General features: G+C 41.7%; 1 long non-coding RNA gene across 1 annotated transcript; it reads left to right on the top strand.

The window, feature by feature from the left end:
* Positions 1–900: 900 nt before the first annotated feature.
* LOC139083712 (uncharacterized) lies at positions 901–9,279 on the top strand. Its single transcript, XR_011540621.1, has 3 exons — positions 901–1,030; positions 2,489–2,648; positions 8,264–9,279. It is a non-coding gene; the product is annotated as an uncharacterized lncRNA (long non-coding RNA).
* Positions 9,280–12,235: the final 2,956 nt, after the last annotated feature.

The following is a 12,235-nucleotide window of genomic DNA, read 5'->3' as shown; positions in this document are numbered from 1 at the left end:
GTTTCCAGAGATAAGGTCATCCCTTCTTCTTCCTGGTACAGAGAGGGAGGTATCTTTACAGATGGAGATTTCCTTTACAATGTAAATGTCTCCCAACAAAGGGCAAGCAAACTCCGCTCCACAGAGTTGCTTTTATTAAAAGTAACTAACCCCCAAAAAAATCCTCATGCCAAAGAGACAGATCTTGGGTGGCCAATTCTAGGCCCTCACACATGTCTTATTTTCATTTGTCTCCAGGAATTTTTTGATTTCTCCTTTGATTTCTTCATTGACCCAATCATTGTTCACTAACATTTTGTTTAATCTCCACATTTTTGTGGCTTTTCTGATTTTCTTCCTCTCGTTGATTTCTAGTTTCATACCTTTGTTGTCAGAAAAGATGCATGGTACTACTTCAATCTTCTTAAATTTATTGAGACTTGTTTTGTGGCCTAATATGTGATGCATTAAAGCAGAGTTGACCAGCCGACCACCAAAATTCTTACTCCCTTTGCATAATAGAGAGTTGTTGGAAGGTGGCAAAGGGGCTGCCCAGCCATACACTACATTTCTTAGCCCACCCACATCTAGATGTGACAGTGGACTGGGAGTGCCAGTTCTGTGTGGCTCTCCTGCAGCAGGGTTTTAAGAAGCCTTGTACCTTCTCCACCCTCTCGTTCACCTTCTCCCAGCTGGATTTAGATGACAGGTATTAGATCCTAGGGCAGGGGTCAGCAAAATTTTTCCGTACAAGTCCAGATATTAAATGGTTTAGGCTTCGCAGGCCACCGTATCTCTGTGACAACTATTCAGCTCTCCCATCATAATGTGAAAGCAGCCAGAGACGTCCACGAATGGATGGGCGTGGCTGTGCTCCAATGACATTTCATTTACAAAAAGGGGCAGTGTCCAGATCCAGCCCCTGCCTGTGTTTGCTGACTCCTGCCCTGGAGGATGGTGGAGCCACAATGGTGAAGGAAACTACATCCCTGTATTACTGCACAAAGAGAGACTCCCGACTACCAGCAAACCCACTTCGGACAGCTGCTTGGTGAGAAACAAATTTCTTTTTAGTTTGAGTTAATACGTGTTTTTAGGAGGATCTATTTGTAGCAGCACCTGGTATCATCCCATCAAATGAAAATTGGTAAACTGAAGTGCAATGTTACCGTAACAAAAAAAACCTAAAGTTGTGTGGTAGCCGCTTAGAGGCAGGAGGTGGGTACCGAGGAAACAGATGCCGAATGCTAGATAATGGAGATTGCAATGGCAAAATCGTCACCAGCAATAGTTCGGACAGAAGATGAGATGCCCACTGAGCCCACAGCTCTCAGCTCTGTGCATCGCTGGGGATGGGAAAGGACTGGAAGAACCGGACTCCTGGTGTGTTTTGGCAGTTGCGTTAGTTGCTTGACTGCTGCCTTTAGTAAGATATTGCAAGAAAGTTGTGAGCTCAGGCAAAGGTTGTCCTATTAGAGCGAGAAGTGAAAGGGATGAAATGGGAGGCTGTCTAGTGTTTGAGAACATTTATGAACCTTAAACAAAAGGAAATAAGACTGAAACAGGTCTCGAATGACAAAGGTCCAAGGAGACTCCTCAGTCCAATAAAGTGACTCAGCTCCACATCAAAGATACCATTGAGGGTGTTGCCTCTCATTTCAGCCTGTGGCTTCAGAGGTCTCAGGATAATTCTCATTAATTCAAGAGAGAAAGGCCTGTGGGTAAGGGAGCAAACAAACAAAGCAGAGCTGAGAGCTTCACATCGGAAAGAAGTTGGGTGTGGTCACACAGGGAACTATAGGGCTCTGCCCACTGCCTTAAGACTGCAATGCCTCCTGAGAGAGGACTATAATTCCCACCTGTGGATGTCAGACTCCAGCCATTGCAAAGTGAAAAGAGGTAATGAATGCCATCAGGTCCTATCACAGGTCTTAGGAGCCACTATAAGGCTCTCAAATTCCATATAGGAGCTGATCCTTCAGTCTGGATCGCAGAATGAACAAGTCACGTAGAATAAAATTCTGCCTAACTACAGTCGACACTTATTGTGAGCAAAAAATAAATCTTTATTGTGGTTAGCTACTGAATGTTGTTTATTACCACAACAAAACTTAGCAATAGCTGACTATTATGTAAAGAAATGGTAACCCTGGCTCAAAAACCTGTGACTGTTTGAGCTCTGAAAAGGAATGCCAGATCCCAAAATGGAAGAAGGCTATGAAATCTGGACAACTCCCAAGGATGGCAGACTCCTCAACATTTATTGCAGATGTAGGAAGAACCTCTGAAGAGAGAGCCAAAGGTGAACAAGAACAATAGAGACCTCCAGGAGAGCAGAAGCAAGGTCTAGTTAAGGAACTTCCCCATTGCCAACACAGCAGTTCACAGAAGTCCATCTCTGCTACGGGCCTCTGACTGCTGTGTGCTTCCCATTCATTCTTTATCCAAATGAGAGCTTCAGTTGCATATATCCTGCTCCTGCTCTACCACTGCATATTTTCTTGTTCAGTTTATAGGTTGCCAGACCAAAAGAAGGCCATTAGACCTGGTGAAGAGGACCATGTATCACCAAGAGATCGTGGAGTTTGAGCTGGGTGCAGAAACTGGAGGGTGAACCGATGCTGAACTCCCTCGGGGAGGAGTAAGCATGCACTATGGCGCAAAGAAGGGTGAGCACAGATTTTTAGTGCTAGAGGGGCAGACGGCAGAGAGCTAGAGAAGCACAAATTTGAGCTCCCCTTTCAGAGCATGGAGTCGTCCCTAGGAAGGGACAATATTTCCCTGCCCCTCCTACAACAAAGTGTGGGTAGGTGACTACTTCTCACCAGTGAATGTTTGTGAGAATGATATGGACCATTTCTGGGCCAGGGCTTGTAAGAAGTGGATGTGCCCTATTTTCCCCTTCTGTTGGCCAGATGTAGATAAGAACAATGAGGATTTAGAGGATGATGGAACCGGAAGATAGGAAGAGCTGCCTGCTGATCAGGAACCCTACCTTGCGTTGATACGTGAGCGAGAAATTAACTTATATAGTGTTTAAGCTATTTTTAATTTTTAAGTCTACTTCTTATATACCTGGTGTTACCCTAATTAGTACAGAGATTATAGTAATTCTAAGATTCTATATTATTGGGAAGATTAAATGAGGTAAAGCGCTTAACACAGTCCTGTCATATTGTGATGGTTAATTTTACGTGTCAACTTCATCAGGCCACACGGTGCCTAGATATTTGGTCAAATGTTTCTGGGTGTGTCTGTGAGGATGTTTTTGGACAAGATTAATATCTGAATTCATAGACCAAGTAAAGCAGATGGCCCTCCCTAATATGGATGGGCCTCATCCAATCCGTTGAAGGCCTGAATAGAAGAAAAAGGCTGACCCTCCCAGGAGTAAGAGGGAACTCCTCCTGCTTACTACCTGAGCTGGGGCATTGGCCTTTCCTGACTTTGGACTTAAATTGCAACATCACCTCTTCTTGGATCTTGAGCCTACAGCTTTCAGACTGGAATTTATACCTCAGTTCTCTGGTCCCAGGCCTTCAGGTTCAGGCTGAAACCATACCATTGGGTCTCTAGCTTGCTGACTGCAGATCTTGGGACTTGCCAACCTCCACAATCATGTGGGCCAATTCCTATAATAAATCTTGTTCTATAGATATCCATCCTATTGGTTCTGCTTCTCTGAAGAACCCTAGTACACGTGTATTAATTGTTCAATATACATTTATTCTATTTCTCAGCACAGCAATTAAATCCTATTTTCTTTTCTGCTACCTTACTTGTGCTTGCTTTTGTTCCTAGTATATGTGGCAGAGATTATTTGCTCCATTCTGGCCTCCTTAAAGGGAACTTCCCCACCCAAGTAAGAATGTGTTAAAGGTTCATAAAAGCCAGCCTTGGATATTAGCTTTGGCCCCTGGAATTCATCCAGAACATGTCCTGATGTGCTCATTCCCAGGCATAAGTCTTTATTGTCATCTCCCCTCACTTTACGGCCTCCATTGGGCACCCTGCTGCCCCCTTCTGATTTTTACTTCAAATTCTCATCTTTCATGTCAGATAGGCATTACACTTGTTGGACACAGTGATGGTACTTGCCCTCGGCACCATCCACTCCACTTCCGGCTCTGTCCGACACTCCAGTCCCTCTTCCCATATCCATATTGAAGCCCTCTGGAAAAGGAGATGTTTGTGCTCCATGGGTTCAAACTTGGCTCCCTCCTACATCTAGATGAAGACTGGTAGATCCAAGGACATTACGTAGCTTCACGGATCATGGCCTCATCCAGGAAACTAAGAGGCCCACTTGACTGAGTGCCATTACTGTGCAAATCAATCACTCTCACCCCGCCCTCCTCTTGAGCTGCATGTTGGAAAGCCTGTCGAGATACCAAAAAACTAACAGAGTCCTTTTATCCACTACCAAAATTCCCCTTTATACGACCCTCTCCTGCTTAAGATGTCAACCGCTTGAGAGCAGAGAATTTTGGCTTGTTTGCTGCTATATTCCCAGCTCCTAGAAAAGAGCTTAGCGCATAAATATTTGTTAGATAAAGGACTGAAGACCCACGCCCCCATATCCTCTTCTTTACCTTGAAATTCTGCCACCAGCACTCAGGTGTAACTTCATTGAGTCTCCACTTCACCTGCTCCCCATTCACTAAAACTTATGGAAGTTTGCAACAAACTAAGAGGCAGGGGACCTGCTTCTGGGTAGTTGTTCAAATGTGTAACTGGACATTAGATCTAGTACCCAGGTTCAGCAAGGCAAACACATTTACTCTCATTGCTCAAAACCAAGGCTTTCTGCAAGTTCAAAGGCACTCACTGCGGTGGCGGTCTGTCGGGCCAACGCGCACAGGCACGATGGTGTCCTGTTAGGATTGCTAATGCCCAGCAATACCATTTGAGACAATTAATTACTCTTACTAATCTGTATTATAGACCAGCTCCGTGAAACCTCAGGCTTGACAAAGGAAGACTTTCATGGAATCTACAGCTTTGGGTAAAACAGAAAGAATAGTAAGTGATGACATCTTTGCAGAAACATCTTAACTAGCTCATGTATTTGGTGATATTGTTCAGCTGTTCCAACATCCCCGCCTCCCAATGAGTTTCTAGATAGGAAGGTTTGTTTACGGACATGAATTCTTGGTTCACTATTGTAGCTGGATTATCAGGTTTTGTCTAAATGAGATGATCCAATGACGTCAGAGAAAGTGACCGCTATTTTAATATGGGGTTGTCCTACAAAATCAAGAAAGGTGATTCCAAGTTTTTTTCTGGCTACAAGTGATTTTCAGGGTTTTCTGGTCATTTGTCTTTCATTTCTCTAATCCAATGGTTCTCATACCAGCATCATCATTTAGGAAGTTGTTAGAAATTCACATTCTCAGGCTCCATCTCAGACCTACTTAATCAGAAACTCTGGTGGCAAGGGCCCTTCCATCTGTGTTTAACAGACTTCCAGATGATTCTGATACGTGGTCAAGTTTGAGAACCACTGCTCTAACCTGACTGTACTTTGGAATTCTTTATGTGGGAAAGATTTTCTTCACCTAGACAAAACTGTGTCCTCACAGTCATTGAAAATCTCATTCATCTCAGCTCTAAACCTTATCTACTCTGGTTCTTCATTAACCTTGATGATGCATCAAACATCAGCGGAAGAAAGCATATTCTTTCAGAAGCAGATCCAAGCTCTGGTGGCCTCTGCTCTATGATTCTGCTAGAAGTTGATCCCAGCCTAGACCAATTACTCTGCTTGGGAACAAGTGGGATCAGCGGTCACAGCCACCTTTGAAATGTGTGGGTCTTCTCAGAGACCCTAAAGGATGCTCCTAGAAAACCATGAATAACTGAGGCAAACCTGGAAATTCAGTTCATGCCAATTGAAATGGACCACTTCATGCTGTTATCTGTGTTACATGCTGGGCAAATAGACCTGCCTGACTTGACTATGAAAGTCAGAGTATCAGGGAACAGAAGAAAGACCCAACCCCAGGAAATCCTCTGACACCAGTGCAGTTAGTAAAGATAATGTGCCTGGGCAGCAGCGTCTGGCAGAAACCCAGTTCTATGTTAGGATCGTCCTTAAGCCATGGAGTAATGGTGAACCTCTACACCCAGACCAAATACATCTAATATACAGAAGACATTTAAAATTTATAATGTAATCCACTATTATTTTTTGTGGTCTCTCACTTGATTTGAAACTCTCTAGCACATTGTTCTCTGCCATATCTGTCAGGAGTCGGGGGACACTGGACTTGCTCACAAACTCAAATGCCCCCACAACGTCATCGCCCTTCATTTCCAACCTCATTTTTTTTCCATAGCCACAACTCCACTCTACAGATGGGCACCCTCTCTGTAAAAAGGACACATTTCCTTTTCTGCATTACTTCCCCAACAGAATACCTCTGGCCCAACACAACACTAACAATTGCTATTTTCTTCATTTTATTGATTGAACACCCAGGATCTACCTAGCACCAAGAATATAGCAATAAATAAAGGTAATCATGCCTTCCTCCTGCCCCACTCCAGTTTTGAGCCCATTTATTGAGCACTTACAATGTGCCAGGCCCCAGGCTGATAGATACATAGACATGTATACACACGTTCTCATTTAACATATGAGGCATGTAAAACAATATCTTTATTTTGCAGATAATGCAATTAAGGCTCAGATTTGGGTTCAGACTGAGGTCAAGGCTCATGAATGCCGTAACATACTATGTCAGCTACTCTTACAAAGCCATTGTACTTCTTAGTGATGGGAATTAGTTTAGCTGCTCTCCAGAACAGTAATTCCATCCTATCGTGAGCTCTTCAAATGAGTTCAAGTCAGCTGTATAGCTAAGCATTAGACAAGCTAGAAGAGTCTATGGGCTTATATGGACAGAACTTTTTAGACTTAATCTGATGTCTTCTTTTCAGATCAATCACTCAACTAATTTTGTTCTCCAGCCTCTGTTTGATTCTACATTATCTGACAACGCCTTTGAATAATCTAATTTGGCTAGACTGACATTTTCCCTCTTAGTCCTCAGGCACTGAGCATCTTGCTGGTGGCTAAGTCACCCTTCAGGACCCTCAGTACTGTGGGAACGACTAGCCTGGCCAACTCTTTGAACAGCCTTCCCCACAGGGGAGGTGCTGATCAGATGAAAAATGTGGATGCTACCATTTAAAAAAACTAATTGTATTGGAAAACTCTGGAGCAGCTCAACTTTACTTGAATTTAACTCCATTACAAGCATATTAAGTGGTCCTCCAAGACAGGTGTCTGCACGACCAGTGTGGAAAAGTGGGCCCTCTGTCTCTGGACAACTCTTACTTACACTGATTCTACTAAATCTGTCCTGTGGTTTTATTTATTTTTTTAACCCCTTGTGTTCATCCAGAACAAATCTATTTCCTTTTGCACGGCACTGTTCCTCAAATGCATTTGCCATCTGTCATGTCCCTTGCTGTGCCAAGTCACTCCTCTACCCCCAAGTTTTCTCTGTCTGGCTAATCCTTCCCAATCCATCAGCTTCTCCTTACATCAGGTCTCCAGTCTCATCATTATTTGGGTCATTATCTTCTAAATGCTCTCTAGTTTGTCTAAATCTCTCCTAAAGTACGGCCTCCACAATGGCATATGATCTTCCAGGACTTCAAAACACATCTTCCTTTTAACAGTGATTATGAAATATTCCAGACAAATAAGATGCATAAAGAATATTATAAATAATATCTGTGTACCTATCACCAAGTTTAAACAGAATTTCCTCAAATAGACACAGCCTCCTATATAAACCCCCTCAGCCTCTTCCTCTTACCCTCCAGAGGTGATCACTGGAGGACAGTCCCGTTGTCATCAACAGAATGAGAATCACTGTTTACCATTCCAATGTATTTCTTATGCCACCAAAGACCATTTTTCATCATCCTTTTTGCTGCCCATGCCATCTCAAGCTGATAACTAAGTATCTTGCTTTTATAAACCTTTCAGAAGAAAGTTAGTGCAGGTAATAGGTCTTAATCTTTGTTTCCAGCTTTTCATGATCATTCCTTCCAATGATTTTTTTTTAATGTTTAGCTTAAGTTCTTACTATTATCAACTAAGACAATTAAATCTAGAACTGACAACAGTGGAAATGGAGAAAACTTGTTCTCCCCCTTCTGATGTAATCTTTTCATATAATTTGAAGACATGGTTTAAATCTTCTGTGCAAATATCTCTTCACCAGTCTGGATGGGTACTAAACACGACCATTTTGTGTTTTCTTTTCAGGAAGTTTGAGCCATGAGAACTGTAATCACTTCCCACTATCAGAGGTGATATTAGTTTGGTGAGGTGAGCCTCTCCTGGGAAGATTAAATTTCCCCCATATCTCTGCGCCGCTGGAAGTCTGTTAATAGCTTCGTCTCCCAGCCGGATCTAGCAGATATCTCTGTGAGCTTCCTGAGGAGCCCTGAGTGACTGCGCATATCACAAATTGTCTGTTCCAAAGCTAGTAGGACTTGACTGAATTTTCCCATGTTCAGGAACTGTTGATTCTACTGAAATCTCAAATTCTTCAAAGGACTTGATCAACAACATAGATTACCTGGGAGAAGATAAGCAGCTCAAGATCTGTCCTTAACACTGTAGCTTCAAGGATAATCTAAATATATATTTTAGGAGAAAATATTTTCAATTTTCTGCTGTTTAAAAGAGACTCTTCAAAGAAATGATGTTTGATTTAGATACTGCTGCAACTGAAATAAAATTAATTCTGAAAGTATCTTTTCCATATTAAAGAAAAATGGTTTTAGTCTCTGTTACCAAATGGATTCTATCTTCACTAGCCAGAGGCAACAGACAAATCACTTTCGGCAGATTGTACAAAGAGAAAGGAGTTAAATATAGTTTATACCCTTGAGAAAGATTATATCTGAACCTTTAATATTAAATAACCTGGAAAATGTATAAATCTCTGTAGTCATCAAAGAGGAATGCTAATCAAATGAATTATATAGCTTCAGCATTAGTAATAAAGTTGTGCCCCTTATTTGTCCAAAAGAGAAACCTATGGAACAGAATAAGAAATTCCTGAAAAAAAAATGGATTGAATTAGCTGGATCCCAGACCTCAAATAATATAATTGAATAACCATGATTTTTCCTTTCAGAAATTATTAAAATACAGGGAATCATTAACCAACTCCTATGTAGTCATTACCAAAAGTTAACAAATGCTGTTAACATTTTAACATGTTTGCTGTTTTTAAAATTTAATAAAGGAAATAAAATGTTCCAAATAAAGTTAAAATTCCTTTGTCTCCTCCTCCAGTTCCAATCTCTTTTCCTTCCCAGAGGCAATTTCTACTTCACTATCATGAACGTGACGTGTATCCTTCAGTCCACGCTTTTATGCTCACATTTGCACTCTTTTTGTTTGTTTTTAATTTACACACGTGCTCTCATATAGTCTCTATCATTTTTGAAACTTTTTTCACCCTCCTGTCATTGAGAGCCATCCTTGTTGGTTAGTAGATGTAGGGCATTCACTTTAATTGCCATAAGGTATTTCATTTCATAACACAACTTACTTATTCACCAGTGGAAAGTTGGGTCATTGCTAATAGTTTGCTATTTTAAACACTGCTGCAGTTGGTGTCTTCTGCATGCCTTCCACATGTGCTGGAGTTTCTCCAAAAATATATACTGCCAGGTGGGTGTAATCACCAAAACTCTCCACATCAGGTGTACAATTACAGCTCCATCCCAGAGTTCTGTTTCTCTGCATCCTCTCCAGCACATGCTACTTTCAGTGAAGTGAACATTTGTCATTCTTTTTTGGCTACCCAGCACCCCGAGCATCTTCCTATATTTGGAGACTCTCCAATTACGAGTCTTCACCTCCTGCAATAGACATCAACACTCTCTTTCCCACCCTCCCTAGATTTTGCCAATCAGACTCACTCACACCAGATCATGAATGGAGAGCCAGTGTCCTAAGAGGAAACAGGAGCTTCTTGGAATCCACTCTTATCGGCTGCAGCTACATCCACTTTTCAGGGGCCTCAGAAACAGAGGTTCCAGGAATAAGATTCTGTGCTAGTATTGGTGACACAAACAGTAGCCGGGATTTAGGATTTCTGAATGGTGGTGGAGATTCAGTGGCCTGGTGTGATGTGGTTTGGGACGCGGCTTCTGGTCTTTCCGTAGACTGAGTTTTCTAATAGACAGTTGAATGTAGCTCTAGAGAGGGTGGATGCTGGAAACCAACTGCCCAGGTTTAAGCCATTGTTTCTTGGCAACCCAGCTGTGTAGCCTCAGGCAAACTACCCCTGAGAGTCTCTGCTGTCTCTTCTGTACCATATGGGAAATAAGACCATCGTCTTATAGGGTTGTTGTGAGGATTAAATGAGCAAATACATATAAAGCACTTAGAACAGTGCCTGCAGGTGGTGAGCGATCAGTAATGTTAGCTACCATAATGTAATACATTCTTTTTCTGCTTAAACTGACTGTAATTGGTTTCTGTAGTTTGCAACTACAGAACCGTGTCTGAGCTATTCAAATATTTTTATTTTTTCCAATGTGACGGATGAGAAATCGTATCTTATGGATTTTATTGCATTTTCCTCAATGCTAGTGAGGCTAAGCATTTTTTTTTTTCATGTTCATTGGTCATTTGAATTTTGTCTTCTGTGAATCGCTGGCTAGCAGCTTTTGTGTGTTTTCTACTGGGTTCTTTTCCTTTTTCTTATTGAGTTGTAGGCTGTCTTTATATATTCTGGATGCTCAACTTTGGCTTTCCGTACTGCAAATATCTTCTCCCAGTCTGTCACTTGCCTTTAACTTTTTAGTGCCTTTATCACGCTGAAGTTTTACGTTTTGATGTGATCCAATTTATTAGGCTTTTCTTTTCTCAGGCTTTTTGTGCCTCATTGAAATTCTTTCCTATCCTGAGGTCATAAATATATTATCCTATTTTTTTCCTAAGAGGTTGAAAGCATTCTGTTTTTACATTTTAGTGTTTTACGATATGGATCATGATTTTTAAAAATAAATTATGAAAAAGGTTACAGCAATAGTAACTTTCCATTATTTCTCAGCTGCTGGCTTACCAACAATGAGTGCAGCAGAATCGTCTGTGCAGAAACTGCAACGCCATTTCACTAGGACACAGGAAGCAAAGAGGCAGAGGATCGGGAAAGACAGATAATCCAGGCTGGCAAGAGTCCAGCTTCCTAGGGCCTTTGTGAAGTATCTAGTAGACACAGTGTCTTGCCTTTTTAAAGCCCTTCCAATCACATGCCAACACCCCTTACACAGGTTTTAGATGTATCCATCTGATAGCTGGGGGTCAGCAATTCAGGAGATAGCGCTTATGTCTGCCTAAGATTAGGTTTAATTTCCCCTAGGAGAATTCTAGGCTGAAGGTTAAGTACTGAATGAAGGAGCAGCATAGAGAAATCTCTGGAAGCTCAAAGCTGCCAACAACCTTGTGCTAGCCCTGCTCATGGTCAGCATGATGTGCTCTGGCCACTGCATCAGTGCTCTCGGCTGGGGCTTCAAATGGATTGTGTCATTTTCAATTAATCATTTCCAAATCTCTTTCCATATCTATTTGGTCCAGAATAGAAGTCTGGTGTTGCAAATTCTTTCTACCGCTCAAATAAAACTGACTATCTTCATTTGCTTCCACATCTCTCACCAGAGTCCATATAAAGGTGGATTTTGTACACATACTACATAAATATTCATTTCCTTAAAACTAGGTTAGTTTTTCTTGACGTTGAAATCCGTGGAGGTCCTAGAGTGTGGTTGGAAAGACACAGCTGAGACACTAGGAAACCCCTGCAATTCTATTGTGCCGGTCCACCCTCAGCTTGAAGTCCTACCCGCAGATATTTGAGATTTATACTGATGGGTTAAGGCATTCATTTTCAAACTCTAGGGTCCATAAGAAACAGCTGGAGAGCTTAAGAAAGTAAAGGTTCTGACTCGGTAGGTCCAGAATGAGGGCCAGGTGCCTGCATTTTTCTACTCACTCCTACTGAAGACGGTCCGGGAATCTCTCTTTGAGAAAATGTAGGTTATGTTATTTCATCTCTAGGAATCTTCTGTTGAGTTCTAAACACTCCAGAGCAGGCTAACACATTATACATTCATGTGAATCAATTATCAGTTTTGATGGTCATTTAAGATCCTTGGCAGAGAGGGATCTGGAAAACTATCTTTTGTTGGAGTAAAAGGCAGAAGTCAGGATAGA

Source organism: Equus przewalskii, chromosome 5 (assembly GCF_037783145.1).
Source record: "Equus przewalskii isolate Varuska chromosome 5, EquPr2, whole genome shotgun sequence".
Classification (NCBI taxonomy): Eukaryota; Metazoa; Chordata; class Mammalia; order Perissodactyla; family Equidae; genus Equus; species Equus przewalskii.
The sequence above is the reverse complement of the archived record's forward strand: the minus strand, read 5'-3'. Positions and strand labels throughout refer to the sequence as shown.